The sequence below is a fragment of the Nycticebus coucang genome, chromosome 8 (genome assembly GCF_027406575.1).
Source record: "Nycticebus coucang isolate mNycCou1 chromosome 8, mNycCou1.pri, whole genome shotgun sequence".
NCBI classification, from domain to species: Eukaryota; Metazoa; Chordata; class Mammalia; order Primates; family Lorisidae; genus Nycticebus; species Nycticebus coucang.
The window spans coordinates 37,654,408-37,668,600 of NC_069787.1; the positions used below are offsets into that span (position 1 = coordinate 37,654,408).

Consider the following 14,193-nt stretch of genomic DNA (forward strand, 5'->3'; position numbering starts at 1 on the left):
AATTGGAACCAAGCCAGAGGGGACAAAATCTACAGATCAATTCTGGTGACAAAATTTAAACCTTGGACAAAGCAGATTTAGCTAGTAGCCCTTTCCGAGGCTCTAAGTTACATGAACCAATTACCTACACATTTTTGTGTCCTTGTATACAAAAGATCCCCAGATGACACTGAGGTTGTCCTGTAAACTACCACTTGAACTCCTGATCAGCAATTTCTCCATCCATAAAAGGCCATTGTTGGACAAGAGCTCTGCCTCTCAACCCTGAGCCCCTTTTGAAAACAAAAATCAAAATAAAACCACCACCACCACCACCAAAAAAGAAACCTATGCCTTGGACCTCAGCCGGTCACACATATACATCACACCGTGGCATAAGAGGTCTCAGCCGAGCAGCAGAACTGCCTGTCCAAAGGTAATTCATATGGGACAGAAATAAGAAATGAGGTGTGTTGAATACAGATCCACTGACAAGACACCTCTTGCCAGAGCTATCCCAAGAAAGGTGGGTTAAACTTGACTTCCTCACAGTATTGACGTATAATGGGATTTTACACACTACAAGCAAGATAGGCAGGAAAACTTTTTGAAGGGCATGCTTTGTGGCTATGAAAGACTTTAAACCCCTGGAAATAAAAAGCATTTGTATTCCTGAACAACTACCAACCTACCACCCACCCTGGAGCTCTGTACATGGTACCGTCCAAACACAGAGTGTGAGTGAATGAATGATACAGAGGCCGGCGGTGTGTGTTTGGGGGAAGTGATGGTAAGAGTATGTATATCTGTACATATTTGCATGTGTGTTTACATAAGCCACAGGCACAAGCACCCCCTCTCCTTCACTGACTCTCTCTAGCCACAGCGCACCCATGGGAAACAGCAAACACGTAAATCGTGAAGAGAAAGGGAATGACCCCAGGTCCCCAGTGAGCAAGTCTTTGGGAGGCAAGTCAGCGACACACGGGAGCAAAGGACTTAATCATGCTGCCACCAGATTGTTTTGTTTTCTCTCACAGATAAACTACTCATTAAAAGTGACTATATTTAGTCTTCCCTTCATTCCATCTATGTCAGTAATGTGTGATTTCTTCTCTCCTCAAATAAGATCAGAATCACATATAGTCACGCACCACACGGTGACATCTCGGTCAATGACAGGTAGTCCCGTAAGTTTACAAAACTGCATTTTCACTGTACCTTTTCTATTTTTAGATACACAAATCTTACCAATGTTACAACTGTCTACAGTTTTCTGGGGGTGGGGGGTTGGTTGTTTTTTATTTTTTTGAGACACAATCTGACTCTGTCACTCTGGGCAGAGCACCATGGCATCAGAGTTCACAGCAACCTCCAAACTCTTGGGCTCAAGAGCTCCTCTTGCCTCAGGCTCCTGAGGAGCTGGGACTACAGGTGCTCGCCACAATGCCCGGCTAGTTTTTCTATGTTAGTAGAGATGGGTTCTTACTCTTGACCAGGCTGGGCTCAAACTCCTGCGCTCAAGCAATCCACCCACCTTGGCCTTCCAGCGTGCAAGGATTACACAGGTGAGCCACCACACCCAGCTTGCCTACATGCTGTACCCATACTATAGTCTGTACAGGTTCGTAGCCAAGGAGCAATAGGACTTCCATAGAGGGCTGGGGTGGAGGAGGCTGTGCCATCCAGGTTTGTGCAATTGCCCTCTGTGATGTCGCATGATAAAATTGCCTGAGGACATATTACCCTATTACTGGTACCTGCAAATTAAAGAGAAAACAACTAACTCCCCTCCACACGTACAAATCAATGACAAGGTGATTTTTTTTTTAAAAAACTATGATTTGAATAGCAGTCCAAAGTTCTCAACCTGTGGGTCGCAACTCACAGGAACTATATTGAAGGGTCGTGGCATTAGGAAGGTTGAGAACCACTGATACAGAGTACATTAAGTAACTTGGTATTTTATTGGCAAGGAGCAGTGATCTGCAAATAGAAACAAGTCTGCGGATCCCAAGTAAAGATACAGCGTCAGCACACCAAATTCAATCAATGCTAATACTCTTTGTACTCTTCTGAGCTCAAACAGCCAACCAACAACGGCAATATGGCAAAGATATGATATGGCTATGAATCATGCTATTGATTTTCAGTTTCTTCTGTGCAGAAAATTAAATTATGCAAATGAAGGCCTTTACAGACCCTCACCTTAATGTGAAATTGCATACTCGCTTATGTCAGCAACTTAATTACATAATTAAAAATGGAGTATGCTTATAAAAATATGTAGTTTCACTCTTCAGAACAGACAGTAAGTGTAAATCTGCTTATGGTTATCAGTGAATAACAAGAGAGAAGGATGTTTATGCAAAGATTATATCCTACCAGGTGCTGCAGCCCCAAGCCCACTAGTTTATGGAGCTGAAGTCCTTTGTCAGCAGAAAGCTTAGAAGGGCTTTTAGTCGTGTTATAACATAGCAAGTAACTGGACTCTGAGTTATGCAAGACCCGGGGAAGCCCAGTCATCTACACTATACATCACCATATATTCCTCCTCAAAGAGATCATCCCGACTGTCATTGTAACCAACACTCACAGGCACACAAATGAGCTGGCAATCCTGGGAATGAGGAATATTAAATTGAAGCGATCTTCAAGGGTCTGGATAGTATAAGAATGAAATGGGTCTAGAGAGGAAGAATCGAGGCACTTCCACCCTACAGGAGAGTTTGAGGCTCTCAATTTTGACAAGATGAAAGTGGAGGTTTCAAAACCAATAGTATTAACTAGCCAATGATGCTTACGTCTCACTCAGCAGGAGGAATCTTAAGTCAAGTTGGTTGCCAGGCAGAGAGCTAAATGAGTGACAGCTATTTTCATCAGGGAGTTTTCATAAACTCCGTCTCCTCTCAGAACTTCTACTGAGCTTAACTTCATTTCCAGCCTGAGCGAAAAAGATAAAAATGTTTCTAGACCCAAAGGCCCAATCTTTTCCTATAAAAATATCCTAAGAGTTACCTAGCACTAAAAATATTAACAAAGCTGTTTCCTATGTGCACGGTTTAATTTCCCAGAGCCACCGGACATAGTTTATAAGAATAAATGTTTTTATTCTGGGACTATAAAAACAGATGTGTAGCCCATCTGCCTTAACTGTACCTTCGGAAGGATTCTGTTTAATCCATACTCTCGGCTTTCATAGAAATTTTGACCTGAGGGGGAGAAACAAAGGCTTTCAAGCTATGTTAACTCTTCTGAGTTAATCTACAAGCTAAACATTTTTCATACAAAGAGCCCACTCTTCTGAATGCCATATTAAATAGTATTCTTGACACTGTTTTTTCCCCAAGTTTTACTGTCAGAGAGAAGAAAGGGTCATCACATCTATATGGGATAAAAATAAATGCTGCTCAATATATATTAAAAGAGAGTATTTTATTCTAAAACTGCACGTGTGGTTTGTTTTGAGACAGAGTCTCAAACACCCTTGGTAAAGTGCCCTGGCATCGCAGCTCAGCAACCTCAAACTGTTGGGCTCAAGAGATCCTCTTGCCTCAGCCTCCCTAGTAGCGGGGACTACAGGCGCCCACCACAACACCTGACTATTTTTTAAAGATGAGGTCTTCCTTTTTGAGCTCAGTCTGATCTCGAACTCGTAAGCTCAGGCAATCTACCCACCTTGGCATCCCAGAGTGCCAGGATTACAGGTGTGAGCCACCTTACCTGGCCTGAATCTTACTTTGACAAAAGTGGTCTGCTTACATATGCATTTGTATACCTGTATATGAGTAAAAATACGAAGGGCCTGTCAAGAAAGGAAGACACATGGCCACCAAGGGTTCCAACATAACCTCTGCATTCCTCCAAGACACTGTATCATCTCACCATATTGAACCAATAATGTCCCCGAGAGCTCTGCTACATCATCCCTTATCTCCTGTAGGGAGAAGTGGGTATATGGCAAAGGTTATGCAGATGTGAAACTAGAGTAAGTTTATAATGAGAACATCCCCAAGTTCCATCTACAATGTGGTTGGACATCTTGTACCTAAAATTAAACAGTGCATAAGTACATGAGAGTATTTCCACTGTGCATCCAATTCCAGGTCATCCGGAAGGACTCAGAAGCCTGGGAGAACAGGTCAGCTTTGATCCAAAATTGAAAACATCAGAACAAAGAAATTCTGGTCCCCTGGTGCCAAAATGAAAATGATAATACTTAAGATGGTAAATGGATGGCTCTCGAATAAGGAGTCCTGGTTCTTGTGCCAGAGTAACTGCCAAAAAATAAGCCCGATAAAAATAAGCAATCGGGACATGTCAGGGTACACACCAGATGAGAAACTGCGGCTGCAGCAGCTGTGAGAGCTGAGAAGGCAATGGCTGAAGGACCAGGAGCTGAGCCCTCGGGAGCCGGTGCTGCCCCCTCGGAGGATGTGGCCTATGGAGGCATTCTGGAATAAGTTTTTGCAGAAGCCCACCCCCTGGAGGAACATGACAAAACCATATGCCATTGTTGAAAGGAAGCCCAGAATATTCCCAGGTGATACAATTGTGGAAACAGGAGAAGTAATTCCACCAATGAAAGAATTCCCTGATCAACATCATTGAAGACTACTTAAAAATTTCAAAAGCTTATGAGCTCAAGTGTATTACCATATTACCAAATTTACTGAATGTATTTTCTGGAAAAGTAACTTTAATAAAGTTTACTCTAAGAAAAAAAAAAAATAAGCAATCGGCACTCACATTTTTAAACACAGAAGGCAGATTTCCAAGATGGCAGAGAAGCAGTTAAGCAGGCTGCTTGTATCTATTATAGCAACTCATACAACAAACAAATTAAAGATCCCTCAAGGAAAACGAAATCTCTATCAAACACAATTTTCTCTAAATTTTAAAGAGCATTTAAGAACATTAAATCCCACACAATAGTCTAAAATGAATAAATCTTTATCTTTTTTTGTGCGTACAATGGGCAAAAGTATCAGATTATAGTTAAAAGTAATTAAATATTCCGATCAGTCTATTATCCTTTGTGCCTGTATTTCAATTAATTGTAGTAAAATGTACATGGTGAGTGTCCCAAAAAGTTGAATCAAGAAGTGTGTTTCTTTGTAACTACTGCTTTACAAATGGTCCCTCTAGCTGTTTGTGATACTGAACTAACCTCAAATACAATAGAGTATATTACAGTAGATTACCTATTATATCATATTCAAATGTACTTATTGTCCCAACAACAAAAATAATTTTTTTCCATCATCTAAAAGGATACAGAGACCTAATATAGAGCTATGATTTTTTTTTAAAGTAAAATAAATTACTAAAACTTAAGAGGCAATCTCACTGAAAGAGGAATCACTCAGCAATATTATATTCCAAGGAGGAAAAGGAAAAGGCCTTGTAACAATGAGCTAAGTCAGGTAGAGAAGCAAAATACTGAATTTCTCTTCATTATTTTCTCTTAAAATAATACCAATTCCAAAAAGCAGATTCTACTTTTTCAAAATCAGGGCTAAAAGAAACAAAAAATTAGAGCCGTTCCACTATTTTGTCTCTGTCATAGTTTAGAAATTTCCACGTTTTTGTTTAAAAAACACACTTCCCAACATATCTGACAAAAGGTACACTTAGAAAACTGATTTATAATGGGGTTCATTGTATATCTGTGCTACAAACATGAAAAACACCATGGTTCGTTCTTTCTGGGAGGCGCTCTCCTAAAAAAACTTGGGCTCTTGGCGTTAAACATATTCTAACAGACAGAAATGAAACAACCAACTCTTCCCCGTCTATTTTAATACAGTTTTAGTTCTCAAAGAATCAGGTCTCTTGATTCTCCAATACTACTAGGAAAATGAGGATTAGTCACGTATAGTGTTGTAGTCACATCCAATGCCACAGACCCGTACTTTCAAGGTTACCCTGGTGGCATCTCTTTGCATCTTAGGGACTGACAGAACTGGCAAGCACAGTTCAGAGCTGCCCGCTGAGGGCAGTCACGCTGAATGTAGCTCTACCCCTTAGCAGGTTCTGTTTCACCCACTGTATGTGCATACGTGTATATGTGTGTTTCATTAGTTGCCAATGTGGAAGAATCCAGGAGAGGACACCAATATCTGTAGTTTTATTTTTCTAATAGGACATCTGGACACTTTTTCCAAATGGCAACAATATGGCACATGATATTGACCACTGCTTTAGAGAAGAGACATCACTATCTAGCTAGCCATGGTCTCCACCCAAATTCATTTAATCATTTATATTTCTTTTTGTTTGTGTTTTGGAGTTGGAGACAGGGTCTTGTTCTGTCAGGCTAGAATACAATGGCATCACTGCAACCTCAAACACCTGGGCTCCAGCGATCCTCTGGCTTCAGCCTCCACAACAGTGAGAACTGTATTTATTAAATAATGCTATGGTCATCTGAGTTTGCACCCATGGCCTGGCCCAATCATAAATTATTGCCTATGAGTCAAGGTCTATTGAAAGTACCATCAGTACACTGGCTTTTGTAATGGTTTCAACAGTCCTGTAGCTCAAGTACAATTATTCAGAAAAGGTATGTTACTTGCCTAAGAACACATAGCCTTGAAGCAGATAGTGCTCCCAAACATGTACATGAACACTATACTATTCTTCATAAAATCCTAAATTTGGGGCATCAGGAAAATATCTGTAAGATGCTGGGCATGGTGGCTCATGTCTAGAATCCCAGCCCTCTGGGAGGCTGAGGCAGGTGGATTACTTAAGTTCAGGAATTCAAGACCAGCCTGACCAAGAGCAAGACCCCATCTATACTAAAAACAGAAAAACTAGCCAGGCATTGTGGCTAGTGCCTGTAGGCCCAGCTACTTGGGAGGTTGAGGCAAGAGGATTGTTTGAGCCCAAGAGTTTGAGGTTGCCGTGAGTTATGATGACCCCATGGTACTCTATTCCAGCCAACAGGGTGACAGAATGAGATTATTGTCGAGAGAGAGAAAGAAAGAAAGAAGGAAGAAAGAAAAAAATGAATAAGCATCACATTATACTTGAGTTAAGGAAATAAGAAACCAATATATTGACTAATAAATTATCTTCATTCACATTTTCTTTCATTTCAAATGTGTAATTGGGACAGCCTATTTATCTATGAGAAATATGAGAAATAAACATCACTAACATGGGCCTTTTATACAGCTGAGCCATTTATACATATATATTCCATGGGAAATACTGAATAAAATAGGTAGTTCTTAACAGAAGTAGACACAGATACCCTATTTAAATGTGGTTGTGGGCCAATTTGAAAACTTCAGCATAAACACTAACGCTAACAACATGAGCCAGCAAGTGAAATATAATTCCAGAACTTAGAGATAATAAGTAAGCTGCACAGCAACGAAAATATCTAACAAGATAACTCTGAAACATCATGGTACATGATAGAACACACATTGTAGACACAAGCCCTAAACCTTGCATTTGGGGAGCAAATCCAGAGAGCACTACAACCATGACACCCCTTTGTTCAAGAACCACATCACCATGAGGGCAGACCTGATTTCCCAAAACCTTCCACCTGGTTTGAAACCCAGAGACCTGTGAGTTTCCACAACCAGGTCAAAGATGCCACTTGGACCCTGGCTGGCCAGCTACACAGTGGGCCATGGACGTCAAGTGCTCAGAGCTTTGTGCTTCCAGCCAACAACCTATCCACTGCTCCTCACTGATCATCTGCTTTAAGTAGCTCCTAACTTCTAGCCAAAAAGAGATTTTCAAGGGAGTTTAGTATGATTTAGGCAAGTATTCATGGTCTCCACGGTGGGAAGCTACTGAAAGAAGTCATTGTCCCTGCCCTCCCAGAGCTCCTGGACTGGTGCAGGGGAGATGTCAATTAATACATACATCCAAAGTTGTATACATGGTGAAACAAATGTGAAAATGAAATGAAACAAACATGATACAGCCACAGAGAATAAAAGTAGGAAAACAGGGAAGGAATGTATTTAGAGAGGAGTCAGGGCACTGGCAGGGAGGCAGCACAGAATTGAAGAGGGGAACAACACAGGAGGATCCTACAGAATACAGTGTGGCGTGCAAAGGCCTGCCTGGTGGTATTAACTTGAAATTGCACCCTGCTGGGTGGGGGCTGACCAAGGTCAGGATGTGGCAGAACCTTCAAGGAGCTTGGGAAGGCAAGGAAGGACTCCAAGGTGATAGTCCATCTGGTCTGATAGATGCTTTCCTTGAAAACAGCTTTATTGAGATAGTAACAGTTTTTAGTATAATTACTGAGCTGTGCATCCATTACCATAATCTAATTGTAGAACATTTTTACCAATGTGTACTTTTAAAAAATGACTCTGCTATAGGCAGGGAACAGATTGAGGGAGGCAGGCAAGAGCAGAAGCTGCAGGTGAGGCTCATCACCCCGGCCCCCACGGTGAGTCAAGACAAATCATTGTTAGGCCTGTGGATGCACCTGTGCACAGGTGGGGGGTGCCCCTGGAAGCAAAATGTGGGAAAGCAAACAGATATTAACCTAATGTTTACATTCTCCTAGGCAAATGCTTACTCAACTTGTCTTTACATTTATTTTGTTACTATTGTCTACAAACTTCACCTTTGCCCTTTTTCATCTGAATTAGGATCAGTCAAAAAAAAAAAAATCAACTGCTTATACATATCGATTTTCTTTTTTTTTTGTAGAGACAGAGTCTCACTTTATGGCCCTTGGTAGAGTGCCATGGCCTCACACAGCTCACAGCAACCTCCAACTCCTGGGCTTAAGCGATTCTCTTGCCTCAGCCTCCCAAGTAGCTGGGACTACAGGCACCCGCCACAACGCCCGGCTATTTTTTGGTTGCAGTTTGGCCGGGGCCGGTGCCTTCCCGACTGAGCCACAGGCGCCGCCCACATATCGATTTTTTTAAAAAAGGTAACTGAAAAAGAATCAAACTCAACACAATTGTACAAAGAAAATGAGGCAAAGGAAAAAAGGCAAAATTACTCATTATCGCTGTATTTTTCCTTAGCTGCATTAACATATAAGAAAAAAAGCACTTGCCTATCTGATACAGAGCACTTCACCTTGGATTTCAGAGAAACCCTAGGTTGGTGATTTTATTTTGTAAATAATTCTATTATTGTTTAAATATGAATGTGGCCATGAACTTAATCTCAACTCTGCCTCCCAAAAACAATCCCCAAAACCTACTTCCACAAGTATGTGTAAGCAAATGGAACAACAGTGATCTACCTAAGGCTGATAAAGTGACATGCTAATTCCGCTCTGGAAGGTGATAAAGGATGATAAAGATTTTGTTCTTTATCAACCATTCAGGATTGTCTATAATCACGAAAATGTATTTAGGAACATCTATGCTTTGTAGTTGGTAGGGAGAGAAACATCAAATATACATACTTCTCTCTCTCTTATTCCAAATCTATAGGACAATTCCCTCTCAAACACTGAAAAACAGGCCTCTCAAGGGCTTTGTTTGATTCAATCAAGGTAGATCCGTTCCTGACATTTCAAAGAAAAAAAAAATAACCCAAGGAATTGGGGTTAGTATTGCCCAGGCAACCACTTTCATGTTGCTAGTCAGAATATCCCAAGGCTACAAGTTCATTTTTGTTATCTCCATTTTTATTAGGTGTTAGATTTGCTTCCTTTCCAGCAAGAGTGAGGGTGGCTTTGTTCTCTTCAATTGCAGAAAGAAATCATCAGAAGAAATATCTTGCCTTTTGCTTTGCTTGAAGAGAGTTATTAACTTGAAATAACACAATACAAGTTTCAAGGAAAATAATTTAAAAGGGCTATTACAATCTTAAATAAAGTGATTTAATTAAAAAAATTCTAACCACATAAAAACTTTCATAGATTACATCAAGATGGCTAAAGAACTTATCTCTAAGTCTGTTTAAATAGCTCCAAAAGCAATTTCTTAAATTAATTATATGGCAATTTTTTTTTTGCCTTTTATTTGGAAAAAAGAGCTATCTAATCAAAGCCCTTTCCTGATGAAGAAACTGAAGCTATTTAAAAAAAAAAAAAAAAAGCGAGGTTTGTTTCTTTTTATTCTTCAGTTGTGCTTTTTCTCAAAAAAAGGTTTGACCAGTTAGGAGGCAAGACCCATAAGAAGAGTCAAATGGGAAAGCAGCAATGACTTTAGAAAGCTCAAATACAAAACTGAAAGTTTCAGTTCAATATTCCTTTTTTCTTTCTCAATATCTATTTGTATACAAGAAGCTGAGTGAATCAATTTCAAGGAGACTTTCCAACTCTGAATTTAAATCCTTTTAGGATGGCAGTACAGTCAATCAAACTGAGGATAGTACAGAGAAGAAAAAGACAGTTTTCTTTTTAATTTTTTAATGAATACACTGATGTTGAAAGAACACTTTTATCTTTGGGGACTTCCCTATCAAGCAAAACTGAATTAAACAAATTGCCTCTTTGATTTTTAGACAGCAAAGGAGAAAGACAGAATATACCGTGAAATACTCTGGAACCAAAGGGTACAACATGGGTGCCAAAACCACAGAACTGCAGAAATCCTGAATTTTAAAAAATAAACACTCTTTTAAATATTACTTCCAAAGATTTACTAAACAGATTTGCTCTTAAATAACACATCTGTGTAATTAGAGAAATGGATGGCATTGGCAGCAAACGGAAATCTCTGGTTTTTCTTTCATGCTGGTCCATCCATGTTCTAGTTCAGCTGTTCTCAATCTGTGGGTCGCCACCCACAGGAACTGTACTAAAGGGCAGCGGCAGTAGGAAGGTTGAGAACCACTGTTACAGTTAATCCATTCTTTGATATTTACTACAATAGAACCAAAAACTAGAGAGAAAAAAAAGTCTGCATATGCTAGATAGTTCAGAAATCATGCATGATATCTGAGGTTTGTTCAGATACCAATGTTTCATAAAAAGCGAGAAAAAGAACTTTGTAAAATGCATGTAGGACTTTTCACTAGAGATGCTCAAAACGCAGAGTTTTTAGTAAGATAATTTATCCAAAGTGAAGAGATGCTCAATCCCAGGATAAAATAGTGGAAAGGAATTGGGAAATGAAACTAGAAACAGCATGGCAGAAACAAAGATTTTTTAATATGTTTTGGGAAGAAGTAAGGATTTTTTTAAAGCTCCGTCTCCAAGTCAAAGAAATAAATCCATTCCTAAAATTCCTCCTGTACCATGTTACTCGGTAAAATTCACAAAGACAATGAATAAAGGTCCTGGTGAAAGCTAGAAGCCTTCATCACTAACTGTGGACCAGGGCACTGTGCTGAGTTCCAACTGGATTATCTGCACAAAATTTTGAGGGGTAAATTCCATTATCATTCTCATTTTCAAAACCAAGCAACTAAGCCACAAAATGGTTCCGTACTTTGCCAAAGCCACATTTATACATGATAGCAAAAGGGATTCAAACCCAGATACTCTGAAAAGATAAGATATAGGAGGAGAAATGACGCTCCACTGAAACTCCTCCATAAAGTCTAAGGGGCTGCAATACAGTAGTGAACGGTGGGTGCCGGTTGTGGTGAGGGGCTGCAATACAGTAATGAATGGTGGGTGCCAGGCGAGGTGAGGGGCTGCAATACAGTAGTGAATGGTGGGTGCCAGGCCTGGTCGCCCACGCCTGCAATCCTAGCACTCTGGGAGGCTGAGGCGGGTGGGTTGCCTGAGCTCACAGGTTCAAGACCAGTCTAAGCAAGAGTGAGAACCCAAAATAGCCAGGCATTGTGGCAGATGCCTGTAGTCCCAGCTATTTGAGAGGCTAAGACAAAGGATCACTTGAGCCCAGGAGTTTGAGGTTCCTGTGACCTATGACACCAGGGCACTCTACCAAGAGTGACAAAGTGAGACTCTGTCTCAAAAACAGAAATGAATGGCATCTAGTTCTTTTTTAAAAAATAGGTACAGTGTGAAGACTCAAACATAAAACACCAATAGAAACACGGTTGAGACCTGGCATAGTGGCTCATGACTGTAATCCTAGCACTCTGAGAGGGAGAGGTGGCAAGATTGCCTGAGCTCAGGAGTTCCTCAGCCTAAACAAGAGAGAAACCATGTCTTTAGTAAAAGTAGAAAAATTAGCCAGGCATTGTAGTGTGTACCTATAGTCCCAGCTACTCCGGAGGCTGAGGCAGCCGATCACTTGCGCCTAGGAGTTTGAGGTTGCTGTGAGCTGGGCCGAGGCCATGGCACTCTAACCTGGGACAACAGAGTGAGCTCAGTCTTAAAAAAACCCAAAACAAAACAAAACAAAAACATGTTTGAACTGATACAAAGTGACCTTTTAACTGAGAATCTCCTGGATAATTCTAATTTTACATATTCTGTCTCACCGAGTCTACTAGGTAATTAAATGCCCAACCCTGGTCTAAAAAATAACAAAACAAGAAAGCCCAGACAATATGTTTTTGACTGTCCTTTTAAGAGATTTCACACTGAAAAAAACTCTTTAGTTGCACTAAAAATACTATAATAAAAGGGATAATTCCTGAAAATTATTATAAGGCTTGCAAAGAGAATTCTAACACTACAGCCTACACAGGAAGGCATTATGCTAACACCAACTAACTGCTGAGAAAACAATTCGCTTTCTCTAAAACAGAAGAAGGGAATGTTCCATGCAGGCATATGTTCACATTTTAACTGAGAAGCGGGGACGTGAAGAAGCCTTTAGAACTGAGCTGACATAGTAGCCCCTAGCTAAGAAAGGATTTCAGCTACTCACTAAGAAAAAAGAAGGCAGAGTATCTCAGGAAGATGGTTATTTTGATTAAGTGTTTAAGGTGGTATTTGGAATATACTGGATTACATAAAATAAATTATTCAAGTTCTTCTAACCTGCTTCTCTTTACTTTTTTATGGTTGCTACTGGAGAAGTTAAAAGTAGCTGCGTGGTTCACGTTGTATTTCTATTGGACAGGGCAACAGTAGAAAAGAGCGAGACAAGGAAGGAAAGGGGAGAACTGGCTCCTTCATCTGAAATGCACTGCTTTAAATCCTCACAGACAACCGTGAAAAGTCAGCTTCTGTGTTCTTTCTCCCCGCCTACCTGCCATCAAGAACAAACTTCAGTCAAACCATCCCTCTTCTTTTTCTCCACCTAGGCTATTTCCACAAATGAGGAGAACTCCATTTCTTCAATTTTCCCTTTTTTTCTATTCAGAGATGCTAAGTCCCTAGGGGAGGAGATTATTTTTATGGCGCCAACCCATTCCCTGGTCTATTCATTGCCCTAGCAATAGCAGCTCGAGGCTCATAAATCCATCAGGAGGCCTAACACCTGGGCTTGGCTTTGAAGGATTCAGGAACAATAGCATACTGTTCAGCAGTTTTTCAGAGGGAATGGGAGTGAAGAGCGCTCGCAGCCCAAGTACAGAGAAGAGGACAATTTCATTTTAGGCAATACTAAAAATGTCCTTTTGGGCATACAGCTCTTAATGCCCAAATCACTGATTTAAAATGTTGGTGGAGAAACGCACCCCTAAGATCTTGATTCTTTCTACTGGACTCCTGGGAGGCTCCAGAAAAACTTTGAACAAGCTCCTTCTGGGAGCAGATGCAAGCGGGCAACAGTCCACATTCTGAACAGCTCTAATTTGCTCAGTTCACTAAGGATGTAAATACACTGCCAATGGAAAACAAGGAAGACGAAAATCTGTTGCAAAATAAGTTTAGAAAAATATTTTTAAAAATAGGCCCTCTCAAATGATGTCCTTAAAGAAGGCCTGGAGATAAAAAGTATGTTTTGCATTTCTTTCTGGTCAGGGTTTTTGAAGGTCAGAGGATGCACAACAGATGTGGCCTGGTTTGAGCCATAAAGGTCTGCGTGGCTAATAACAGTTAGTGTAAAAGCACAACAGCTGAGGCACTGCAGCTGCAACAGTTGGTGGGCTCCAGCCCAGCAGGACAGGGCCCTGGCTGTGCCAAAACAGACGATATCCCTTACAGGCAAGCTGCCCAAAAGGGGGACCAGCAACTCAATGCCCCATGGTGGTCACAAACTCATTCAGTCAAAGAAATCACTGCAGTCTAAGGAAGACCCACTTAAACATAGCTTAGTTGGAGATTAAGAGGCACCATCACTTTCCAGGAACAAATGAACCATCACATGGCTGGCAATGATCTTGGGGCCGGGAAACTAATCAATAATCATATTATCGCACATCTAGGCTTTTCTATGATAAATTATTTTTTAAATA

At 40.6% G+C, this 14,193-nt stretch overlaps 1 protein-coding gene and 1 pseudogene across 3 annotated transcripts in view; one reads left to right on the top strand and one right to left on the bottom strand.

Moving 5' to 3' along the window:
* The window catches only part of PTPRG (protein tyrosine phosphatase receptor type G), a 773,199-nt gene that overhangs the window by 586,921 nt on the left and 172,085 nt on the right, over nucleotides 1-14,193 (bottom strand). The gene's annotated exons all lie outside the window — the stretch shown is intronic.
* LOC128591251 (NADH dehydrogenase [ubiquinone] 1 beta subcomplex subunit 6-like) lies at nucleotides 1,429-4,709 on the top strand (annotated as a pseudogene). The gene is made up of 2 exons (XR_008381556.1): nucleotides 1,429-1,547; nucleotides 4,086-4,709. The product of XR_008381556.1 is annotated as an NADH dehydrogenase [ubiquinone] 1 beta subcomplex subunit 6-like (transcript).